Here is a 12,665-nt window from a genome sequence, read left to right on the forward strand (position 1 = left end):
CTTTGTCAAACCGCTCACCCTCTTCAGGATTCCAATGTATAGAAGGGTAGCCTAAATGTGTTAAGCCTGAACACCACAGGAGTTAAATCTTATTTAAAATGAGAGAAATTGCTTAATTTATAAATGTAATATCAAGTTCACGTCGAAAACGTAATGTTGACGAAATAGTTTTGATTGTAAAATCAAGAAAGTAATTGAATACAGAATTGGAGGAAGACGTGAGAATGACAAATATACCCTAATTGTTTTATATCAGTGCACAAGGCACACAAGCAGGAAAATTAAATAGTTTATACAATGGAGCATTCAAAGACTGACATTAATTGATCAAAATGCAATTAGATAATTCAGCTAAGGGCTTTTGTGCCCTTAGTGATTTAAGGGGAGGATACTTTAGACACCAGAGGGACAAACAATTGAACACAAATAATTACAATTATATATAATTAACTGAAAATGGAGAGCGCCTGATCGCTGGCTCCATCAGAATGCTTAGCCCGTAAGGAGCAGAGGAGCATAGGTGTCGGGCACAGACAGAGGCCCAACTGGGCACAGATGTGGAGATCATGAACAGAGGCCCAGCCGGGCACAGATGTGGAAATCATAAACAGAGGCCCAGGAGGGCACAGGTGTCAGGCACGGGTATCAAGGGCATGGACAGAGGCCCAGCCGGGCACAGGTGTGGAGAGCATGAACAGAGGTCCAGCCGGGCACAGATGTGGAAATCATAAACAGAGGCCCAGGAGGGCACTGGTGTTAAGGTCACAGACAGAGAACCAGCTGGTGGTGGAGTAGTCCGTACAGGAGCAGAGAACTGATGCGGTTAGAGGTGTGGAATGGATGCTGGGACTCCTACAAAGTCATCTGATTGGCAGCATGTTTTTTTGCATCACTCTTCATCAATGCCACCAAATACCCAGCATACTACAGAGCATTTTCAACAACCTACTTGAAGGTCTGCTTCCTCTAAAGGCTGAACTGCATCTCATGTTGATCCAACAAGTGTGCCTTGTTGCTGGGTTGCCAACTCTGAGCAGTACAGCCCTCCTGGCCAAATTTGTCCAGAGATACTGTATAGCCCTGGTGTACTTTCTTTTAGAACTATGTCTGTTGAATTGGAAAGCATCCTTACTGTCAAAAATCAAATCAAATCCAATTGTATTAATAATACATAATTACAGAATACAGTGCAGTGTAAACAGTGCAATGAAATGCTTACTTGCAAGCTACCTCTCAACATAGCCCTTGTCATACAGCATGTCTTGGGGGTATGATATTTGTGCGTCTAACTTTCTCATTCATCACAATTCATCAGGCTATCCGTAGTCCTGGTAGCATCCACATTAATGTAGAAGTGTTTAGAAACATATTCTATTCTTATTTACAATAAGTGACTTTAAAATGACACAATACATTATTTACCAGTCATTTCTATTGGGCACAAAATAATCTGAAACACAACCAAAACAAAGAGCAACTGTTTGTAGAGTCACAAGCTTTATGTAATCATTGCGTGCTAGGAATATGGGACTAAATGCTAAACTTTTGACTACTTTAATACACATTAGTGAATTTATCCCAATATTTTTGGTTCCACTTAAATGGGGGGACTATGTACAAAAAGTACTGTAATAAAAAGTGCTGTAATATGGATGAAAATACCCTCAAATTAAAGCTGACAGTATGCACTTTGTATCATTGCAAATCCAAAGTGCTGGAGTACAGAGCCGAAACAACAAAACATTTCACTATCTCAATCCTTTAGATGGGGTATTTGGCTGTTTTGACTGCCAGAGCCAAATCACACTTTAAAAAGAACATTTATGGTCCATGGACTAAGGAGTAATGTTAGGCCAAACAGGAACAGGGGACTGACGAGCACAAGTGTGGAGGACAGAGGCCCAGGTGGTGGAGTAGCCCGTACAGGAGTGGAGGACAGGGGACTGACTGATGCAGCTGTGGACTGGATGCTGGTAGAGGGAGTGGGAGTAGGACGAAAGGTGCCAACAAGAGGCAGGGCTGTCTCCACCACTGGAACTGTCAGGCCCTGAAATTCCACAAGCTCCACAAAGCCCTCATCATCCTCCCCTTGGACATCAGGATCACCTGTCTCTAGTTCCTCAATGGCAGCCTTGTGATCCTGCAGCACCAAACCAGTCTGATCGAGGAGGTACTCCAAACCTATCAGCTCCCCTAAAGAAAAATAAACAACATAAATATATGAGAATACACCAGACTGAGAATAGAATAATTCTATAATAACATTTCACAAAGAGAAATGTGTTGCTGTTTGTATTAAATATAAAAGCTGCATTAGATTGTCAATTACATTTAAATGATATTGCCATTACCAGTGTATTTGCGTGGAACAGTGTAAGGAACCATATGTTCCAACTGATGACCTTCCTACTGCACAGACTGCTGGCAATGCAGCTTAACCTGCCAGAGCTTCCTGGGCATTCAGAGCAGCAGAGGACGGGAAAAGTACCTCTCCATCTCTACTGAGCTGCAGATGGTGGTGGAGGGTGGTCCCACTACATTTTGTCAACCCTGGCAAAGTCCATCTCTGGAATCCCATTCCCCGACCACCTGAACAATGCTCACTTATGGTCCACATCAGGCAAAATGTGTTGCATCCCTTGGGAGGGCATAGATCTCTCCCTGAAATCAAAAGACAACAACATCCCCACAAGATAAATAATGTATTGATGATAAATTCCCCGAAGAACAGGTCATCATATCACATGAGACATACTGTGTAGCTCTAGTATATCATTTAAAATGCTAGTCATCACTATAAATACTTCAAATACAGGCTGGAAGGGCTAAAAAGTAGAACTATTAATTTAATTAGATCAATAGATTAAACACCATCAAAAGACGATCCTTTGTTTTACTTATCTATTATCTCCATACACATCATTAATGAAAATAATAACACCAGATTAGTATGTAAATAGTTGGGTTAACACTATTTTGACGGCCAGAGTCATCATACATTAAACTAGCTAACGTTACTTCGATAACCTGTCAGTCAAAACACCAGTTTACTGCGCGTTAGATAGCGTTACTGTAGCGTTACTGTAAATCTTGTTAACCGAATTCTGCCAACATATTACTGATTTCGATCGATAATCAATGAAAACAGCAGACAACAACAAAAATTGTAGCTAACGTCACTTCAGAAAAGAAAGATAATTCGAGAACAAAATTACCTGAGGAAATATATTTTTCCATGGTCCTCTTCTAGCGTTTAAAGATCCCGCCATGACTTCAGAAAAGAAAGAAAACACGCTGGTGTGTTTGGCAAATGCTATTCTTGGTTGCAGACGTCGATATGTCGCAACCAGAAATGTTCTCGACTCGCCGTTGTCAGGGGGCGCCAAGGTATTTGTTTTAAATGTAATTAGACCAGTCAGTTTAAGAACAAATTCGTATTACAATGACAGCCCGGCTTGCTCATCCTCACCAGCCTGGCTTGCCCACCAGCCTGGCTTGCTCATCCTCATCAGCCTGGCTTGCTCATCAGCCTGGCTTGCTCATCAGCCTGGCTTGCCCACCAGCCTGGCTTGCTCAGGGGCAGAACGACAGATGTTTTACCTTGTCAGCTCGGGGATTCGATACAGCTGCATTGCGATTACTCGCCCAACACTAACCACTAGGCTACCTTCTGCCCCGTGGTACTGATCATCTTATTGTGCTTAGGTAGGTGTCAACTACTTTTTTTTCAGTCGACTACAAATTGCCACATGTTAAATATATTTAGTGAGAGAGTCCAGAGCTACTAACCCATGTACAATAAATCAAATGATCATAATCCTAAAAAGTTAAATTAATTTGGGCTGGTGAAACTACCTCTTTGTGTAATCAAAATGTCCGTGCTATCCAGAATCCCTGAACATCCCGACCCCCACTGAAGTTAAAATTATTAAGGTTAGATAGGGTTTAGGGATGTCCCAAAGATATGGAGCGAGATAGCTGCCAAAAGGTTGAACGTACGTATCGTTAGGATTGTAAGAAAATCCATGCATGAAACATTAAACGTAAACGTTAAATTATATCTGTTACTACTATGAATTAACATTTACACGTTAACACATTAACATTTGTCAGTAATAAGGCATTTGCAAAGGACATTGACCGAACGTAGCTAGTCAAGGTCAGCTAGTCAATCAAGCAACTGTAGCCCAGATGGAAGAGTTGCTTTGCAGCTTCCGGTTTCATTTCCAAAATAAAAGTCCAGAGCTTGTTTTAGAACTGCATTCAATAACGACGTTATATACGTTTTTCTTTAAAAAACATTTTGTATTTCAACTTTATTTAACCAGGTAGGCCAGTTGAAAACAAGTTCTCATTTACAACTGCGACCTGGCCAAGATAAAACAAAGCAGTGTGACAAAAACAAGACAGAGTTACACAAACGTACAGTCAACACAATAGAAACATATATGTACAGTGTGTTCAAATGTAGAAGAGTAAGGAGGTGAGGCAATAAACAGGCCATAGAGGCGAAATAATTACAATTTAGATAGTGCAGCACAGGCTTGGGCCTTCAGCAAATGACTTGTAGGAGAATGATAAAGACAGAAAAACTTTGTCTAGAATAACCGCCTGAGCTGCAAAATAGAAAGTAAATATGATTTAGGCCTATTCTGCTATCTAAGTATGTCATACTGTTGTGTGCTATTTAATGGCCATATAATTGCATATTTTATTTTTATAGCTGTGTGGGGCTACTGTGGTGATCATGTAACCTAATGAATCACACTTTTTCCAGTATTTGGGAGCACGGACTGCAGGACTTATATTAGGCATATTGACTGTGGTATTAGTGATTTCCACTCTGTATGTAGGCTCGATATAGCTATTTACGTTGCACAGTCCCGTCACACAGAGGTTATAAAATTTGATTTGATATCCATCACGGGGTCCCAAATGGTCAAGACTATCTATAGCCTATTCTTATTGCCAGATCTGTTTTCTCTATCAGCCACTGCACATGCTTCTTCAACTATTTTGTAAAAAAATATATATTTAGAGGCTATATTTAGAGGCCTGTGAGCTAGGGTGTCTTTTTAAAGGGAGCCCTATAATAAAAACGGTTATAAACACAGTTCTTAAACTATTCTGCAAGACACCAGTATCCAAAATGATAGCCTAAATTGCGATGCCTACAAGATGAAGGCACCCTATTTTTTATTTGGAAAGGCCTAAATTAAACATTGAATTATTAAAGTGATAGGTTAAAGAACTTGAGAATTTAGATTATTTTGAATACACACATGGATTTCAATAAACAAATGGATATGTTCTATTCTCTTTGATTTAGTTCCTATTGCAATGACAATGGATTACATACTGACTGAACTGAATTAAATGTTGAAATATGTTGGATTGAGGAGTTGCACGTATCATGCAGGCTTTTCACTTTAATTGGCTAGTAGGCAAATAGGCCTAAATGAAGATATGACTATTGTTGTATGCCTCCAGAAGGGCATCATCTGAGGTTTAGGGGTGCTTTTCTGAAGGCGCATGGTGCTATGGTGCTGCATGGAGATCACAAGCTCTTCAACTGGGCAGCAGTGTCGCAATGGAGGGAATAGCCTATATGGAGACTACCTAAGACCACCGCAACAGAGTTATTGCAAAGTGTGGGAACAAGCTTATGCCAGACTTAACCTCTCCCTTGTTCATTTCAAAGTCCATATGTTCATGTCAAATTATTTTTTATTCATATTAACCCCTCCTACAGAATATGCTTTGGCAAGATTTTGAGTGATGAAATAAACATCAAAATCTTCAATAAAAACAATATTCTGAATGGCAAAGACTCCAGTGGTCATACATAATTCATATTCTGTTTCATTATTCCTGGTAGATATGACTGGTTATGATTGCAGACAGAGCCCAGAGAATGTGATGGTGCAATATTGAATTAGTCATGCATGGCGATGTCCACATTTTTTCCACATTTTGTTAATACGTTACAGCCTTACTCTAAAATGTTTTTTTTAAAAAAATTATTCCCTCGTCAATCTACACACAATACCCCATAACGACAAAGCAAAAACAGGTTTAGATTTTTTTGCTAATTTATTCAAAATAAAAAACTGAAATATTACATGTACAGTGCCTTGCGAAAGTATTCGGCCCCCTTGAACTTTGCGACCTTTTGCCACATTTCAGGCTTCAAACATAAAGATATAAAACTGTATTTTTTTGTGAAGAATCAACAACAAGTGGGACACAATCATGAAGTGGAACGACATTTATTGGATATTTCAAACTTTTTTAACAAATCAAAAACTGAAAAATTGGGCGTGCAAAATGATTCAGCCCCCTTAAGTTAATACTTTTTAGCGCCACCTTTTGCTGCAATTACAGCTGTAAGTCGCTTGGGGTATGTCTCTATCAGTTTTGCACATCGAGAGACTGACATTTTTTCCCATTCCTCCTTGCAAAACAGCTCGAGCTCAGTGAGGTTGGATGGAGAGCATTTGTGAACAGCAGTTTTCAGTTCTTTCCACAGATTCTCGATTGGATTCAGGTCTGAACTTTGACTTGGCCATTCTAACACCTGGATATGTTTATTTTTGAACCATTCCATTGTAGATTTTGCTTTCTGTTTTGGATCATTGTCTTGTTGGAAGACAAATCTCCGTCCCAGTCTCAGGTCTTTTGCAGACTCCATCAGGTTTTCTTCCAGAATGGTCCTGTATTTGGCTCCATCCATCTTCCCATCAATTTTAACCATCTTCCCTGTCCCTGCTGAAGAAAAGCAGGCCCAAACCATGATTCTGCCACCACCATGTTTGACAGTGGGGATGGTGTGTTCAGCTGTGTTGCTTTTACGCCAAACATAACGTTTTGCATTGTTGCCAAAAAGTTCAATTTTGGTTTCATCTGACCAGAGCACCTTCTTCCACATGTTTGGTGTGTCTCCCAGGTGGCTTGTGGCAAACTTTAAACAACACTTTTTATGGATATCTTTAAGAAATGGCTTTCTTCTTGCCACTTTTCCATAAAGGCCAGATTTGTGCAATATACGACTGATTGTTGTTCTATGGACAGAGTCTCCCACCTCAGCTGTAGATCTCTGCAGTTCATCCAGAGTGATCATGGGCCTCTTGGCTGCATCTCTGATCAGTCTTCTCCTTGTATGAGCTGAAAGTTTAGAGGTACGGCCAGGTCTTGGTAGATTTGCAGTGGTCTGATACTCCTTCCATTTCAATATTATCGCTTGCACAGTGCTCCTTGGGATGTTTAAAGCTTGGGAAATATTTGTGTATCCAAATCCGGCTTTAAACTTCTTCACAACAGTATCTCGGACCTGCCTGGTGTGTTCCTTGTTCTTCATGATGCTCTCTGCGCATTTAACGGACCTCTGAGACTATCACAGTGCAGGTGCATTTATACGGAGACTTGATTACACACAGGTGGATTGTATTTATCATCATTAGTCATTTAGGTCAACATTGGATCATTCAGAGATCCTCACTGAACTTCTGGAGAGAGTTTGCTGCACTGAAAGTAAAGGGGCTGAATAATTTTGCACGCCCAATTGAAATATCCAATAAATGTCGTTCCACTTCATGATTGTGTCCCACTTGTTGTTGATTCTTCACAAAAAAATACAGTCTTATATCTTTATGTTTGAAGCCTGAAATGTGGCAAAAGGTCGCAAAGTTCAAGGGGGCCGAATACTTTCGCAAGGCACTGTACATAAGTATTCAGACACTTTACTCAGTACTTTGTTGAAGCACCTTTGACAGTGGTTACAGCATCAAGTTTTCTTGGGTATGACGCTACAAGCTTGGCACACCTGTATTTGGGGATTTTCTCCCATCCTTCTCTGCAGATCTTCTCAAGCTCTGTCAGGTTGGATGGGGAGCGTTGCTGCACAGCTACTTTCAGGTCTCTCCAGAGATGTTCGATCGGGTTCAAGTCTGGGCTCTGGCTGGGCCAATGAACGACATTCAGAGACTTGCCTCAAAGCCACTCCTACGTTGTCTTGGCTGTGTGCTTATGGCAGTTGTCCTGATGGAAGGTGAACCTTCGCCCCAGTTTGAGGTCCTGGGCTCTCTGGTGCAGGTTTTCATCCAGGATCTCTCTGTACTTTGCGCCGTTCATCTTTACCTCGATCCTGACTAGTCTCCCAGTCCCTGCCGCTGAAGAACATCCCCACAGCATGATGCTGCCAACACCATGCTTCACTGTAGGGATGGTGCCAGGTTTCCTCCAGATGTGACGCTTGGCATTCAGGCCAAATAGTTAAATCTTGGTTTCATCAGACCAAATAATCTTGTTTCTTAGGTGGCTTAAATTTTTTAATTTTTTTTTTAAATAAAATAAAATAAAAAAATTTAAAAAATATATATATATATATATACTTGATTTATTTAATATACTTGCAGTGAAGCCGCTCAACAACTACATCACATTAGTCATGTAACTCCCATCCAGAGCGACACACAGAAGCAACCAGGGTCAACACCCTGCTCAAGGGCACATCGACAGATCTCCCACAAGGTCAAAAACGGGGATCCAAATCAGCGATCCATCAGCCCAAGCACCCAACAGCCAGGCCACTAGCCCTCCAAGATCCCCCGCCACAGTTCCCCAAGAGCTGCCCCGCAACCATCCAAGCCCCCCCTCCATTCCATTCCCCATCCCCAAGACCCCGTCCCCAATGCACCAACAACCAACAGAATGAAAAGAGAAAAACAAAGCAAAACAGAAAACGCAAAAAAAAAGACATCAAGGACAACAAAAATCATAACAGCAAGGCCAACTGAATATGTTTAAGTGCATGTATGGCACTATTTACATGTGTGTGTCCATGTATGTGCACATTTGAATGAGTGTGTGTATATATACATGTGTACAAACACCTGCATGGCATCAGCCTCAGGCAAACAGGCATTAGCTGTAACAACACTGCCCCTAAGTGTCATTAAAACATACTTTTTGTTAGGTTTAATTTTGACTTTATTTTTTGGTACTTTTATCTTTGACTGTCATTCTATCCCCCACCCAGCAACTCCACTCCCACTTGTCTTCAGTTCCACATCTCAACCCCCAGCTTCCCTCAGCCCATTCCATCCACCTCTTCGGATTTCTATGCACCATATATCTTTCAACTATGCTGTGATGTTTAACGTACAGTTTTAATCTATCAAATCCAGAGTTGAAGATAAATACATTTACTAAGAGTATTAGTAATTGACTGACCCAGTCTCTCCAGATCTCCGAACAGTACTATTTCTAGTGTAAATTTTAGATAAATGTTATGCATTTTCAGCCATTCCTGAACCTGATACTAGAAACAGGCTAAAGGAGGGCAATACCAGAATAAATGTTCTATTGATTCTGTATCCTCACAACAAAATCTGCAGAGCTGCGATGATTGTATACCCCAAATATTCAACATTTTGTTGGTGGCAAGAATTCTATATAACAATTTTTGCTGAAAAGCACAAAGTCTTGAATCTTGCGTCATACACCCTGTACCATGGAATCGGTACATAAAATCTGTGTGGCACAGCGGTCAACATCCTGGTCCTCAAACAAAACTGGTATGCTTTCCTATGTATGCTATTTTTATTCCTCTGCCAGTTTTGATCCTTTAAATTGGGCAGACAAACTGGTTCCCTACCTCCTCCCACTGCCACATCCATTTTTGGGATAATGCTATAATCAATTGGTTGTAATCTTTGATTGAGCAGACCTTCCCATACAATTCTGATAACTCCATTAAACATAACTCTACCATTCCAATATAATTTAAAAACAGAATAACCTTTTTTTTTTATGTGTGTGTATTTTATCAACCAGCACATTTGAGTTCAGCCATAATTTGTTCTATCTTTTCAGGGGAATGAAAGTGTAGCCAGCTGTGCAATACTTATTTGAAAGATAGATACTTTGAAAAAATGACATATGGCAATCTGCACAAAGGCAATTTTAAACAATGGATAAGCTTTTCTTAGTAATCTACTTGAGAACCATCTGGGATCAAGTAAAACTTTTAAATAAGTGAAGCTTTTAGAGGTTTAGTGCTTTTATATTTAATCATCTCAACCCACCCAATTCATATTCATTCTATACAGTTGAATACATTTAAACTCAGTTTCACAATTCCTGACATTTAATCCTAGTAAGAATTCTGTCTTTGGTCAGTGAGGATCACCACTTTATTTGAAGAATGTGAAATGTCAGAATAATAGTAGAGAATAATTTATTTCAGCTTTTATTTATTTCATCACATTCCCAGTGGGTCAGAAGTTTACATACACTCAATTAGTATTTGGTAGCGTTGCCTTTAAATTGTTTAACTTGGGTCAAATGTTTTGGGTAGCCTTCCACAAGCTTCCCACAATAAGTTCGGTGAATATTGGCCCATTCCTCATGACAGAGCTGGTATAACTGAGCCAGATTTGTAGGCTTGCTTGCTGGCATACACTTTTTCAGTTCTGCCCACAAATGTTCTATTGGATTGAGGTCAGGGCTTTTGTGATGGCCACTCCAATACCTTGACTTTGTTGTCCTCAAGCCATTTTGCCACAACATTGAAAGTATGCTTGGGGTCATTGTCCATTTGGAAGACCCATTTGCGACCAAGCTTTAACTTCCTGGCCGATGTCTTGAGATGTTGCTTCAATATATCCACATAATTTTCCTACCTCATGATGCCATCTACCGTGCTTCACGGTTGGGATGGTGTTCTTGTGCTTGCAAGCCTCCCCCTTTTTCCTCCAAACATAACAATGGTTATTATGGCCAAACAATTCTATTTTTGCTTCATCAGACCAGAGGATATTTCTCCAAAAAGTATGATCTTTGTCCCCATGTGCAGTTGCAAACCCTAAGTCTGGCTTTTTTTAATGGCGGTTTTGGAGCAGTGGCTTCTTCCTTGCTGAGCGGCCTTTCAGGTTATGTTGATATAGGACTCACTTTACTGTGGATATAAATACTTTTGTACCCGTTTCCTCCAGCATCTTTACAAGGTTCTTTGCAGTTGTTCTGGGATTGATTTGCACTTTTCGCACCAAAGTATGTTCATCTCTAGGAGACAGAACGCGTCTCCTTTCTGAGTGGTATGACGGCTACGTGGTCCCATGGTGTTTATACTTGCGTACTATTGTTTGTACAGATGAACATGGTACCTTTAGGTGTTTGGAAATTGTTCCCAAGAATGTACCAGGTCTTGGCTGATTTCTTTTGATTTTCCCATGATGTCAAGGAAAGAGGCACTGAGCTTGAAGGTAGGCCTTGAAATACATCCACAGGTACACCTCCAATTGACTCAAACGATGTCAATTAGCCTATCAGAAGCTTCTAAAGCCATGACATAATTTTCTGGAATTTTCCAAGCTGTTTAAAAGGCAGTCAACTTAGTGTATGTAAACTTCTGACCCACTGGAATTGTGATACAGTGAATTATAAGTGAAATAATCTGTCTGTAAACAATTGTTGGAAAAATGACTTGTGTCATGCACAAAGCAGATGTCCTAACCGACTTGCCAAAACTATAGTTTGTTAACAAGACATGTGTAGTGGATGCAAAAACAAGTTTTAATGACTCCAACCTAAGTGTATGTAAACTTCCGACTTCAACTGTAGATAGGCACGCTTTATCTTGACTGGTTTAGCGTCCCAGATAAAGCTAAATCTTTTTTGCTCATATGATTTGAAAAACGAATCATCAGTAGGCAGCGCCATAAGTGCGTGAGTAAACTGAGATATAACCAAGGAGTTAATCAGGGCAATTTTTCCATAAATAGACAGGCATTTACCACTCAATGGTTGCAGGATATTTTCTATTGAAATTCATTGTGGAAAGCTCATTTATATCTTTGTGATATGAATACCAAGTATGTCTACTTCACAGTCAGCCCAATTTAATAGGTAAACTGCAGGGTAATGTAAGAGTAGTATTTTTTTAAAGATCCAATACGTAAGTGTACACTTTCACAATGAGTATTTCTGGACTAAAACCTATCTAGAACTTCAATGAGACATTGCTGGGATCTAGCTTGCAGACATAATATAATACTTTTTAAGCCTTCGATTTCTAATCCTAATGTTGTTATTTGATCTGATTTTAATAGCTAGCATTTCAATGGCCATATCGAATTGATATGGTGACAGTGGACACCCTTGTTTAACCAATCTTGACAATTCAAAACTGAGAAGTAGCTGCTATTTACTATTTTACACCTGGGGTTGCTAGCTATATATAACTTTCACCCATTTTGTAAGAAAATCAGCAAAATTGGAAGAAAAAAAAAAAAATCCAGTCTTACTTTATTGAAGGCCTTTTCAAAATCCGCTATAAATACCAGGCCTGGCTTCTTACATGTTTCATGAAGTTGCATTATTTCTAGTAGTAGTTGTATATTATATTTAGGCGCTTTTTGCAAACTCCAAGCGGGCTGTCATGTGCCTTTTACAAAAGGAGCGTCTTCCGTCTGACATCTAAAATGTTAGTCCGTAATCGTAACATGGTGTTTGTATGTTCACAGATTAAATTTCACGTTTCTGTTTCACGCATGGCTTTTCTTTACGATCCTAAACATTTACGGATTGATTTTCTTACAACCCTAACAATACGTACGTTCAAGCTTTTGGCAGGTATCTTCGCTCCATAAAAGGTCCCCTGATAC

At 39.9% G+C, this 12,665-nt stretch overlaps 1 long non-coding RNA gene across 2 annotated transcripts; it reads right to left on the minus strand.

Moving 5' to 3' along the window:
- Positions 1 to 1,417: 1,417 nt before the first annotated feature.
- Positions 1,418 to 4,228, minus strand: LOC118939552 (uncharacterized). 2 transcript variants are annotated; one of them, XR_005036536.2, is made up of 3 exons: positions 3,216 to 4,228; positions 2,352 to 2,661; positions 1,418 to 2,193 (listed from the first exon to the last, which is right to left on the minus strand). It is a non-coding gene; the product is annotated as an uncharacterized LOC118939552 (long non-coding RNA). The 2 variants fall into 2 exon arrangements; XR_005036537.2 differs by having other exon boundaries at positions 2,489 to 2,661; positions 3,216 to 4,174.
- Between the last annotated feature and the right edge of the window lie 8,437 nt (positions 4,229 to 12,665).

The sequence above is a fragment of the Oncorhynchus mykiss genome, chromosome 16 (assembly GCF_057628025.1).
Source record: "Oncorhynchus mykiss isolate SJ-2025 chromosome 16, ASM5762802v1, whole genome shotgun sequence".
NCBI lineage: Eukaryota > Metazoa > Chordata > Actinopteri > Salmoniformes > Salmonidae > Oncorhynchus > Oncorhynchus mykiss.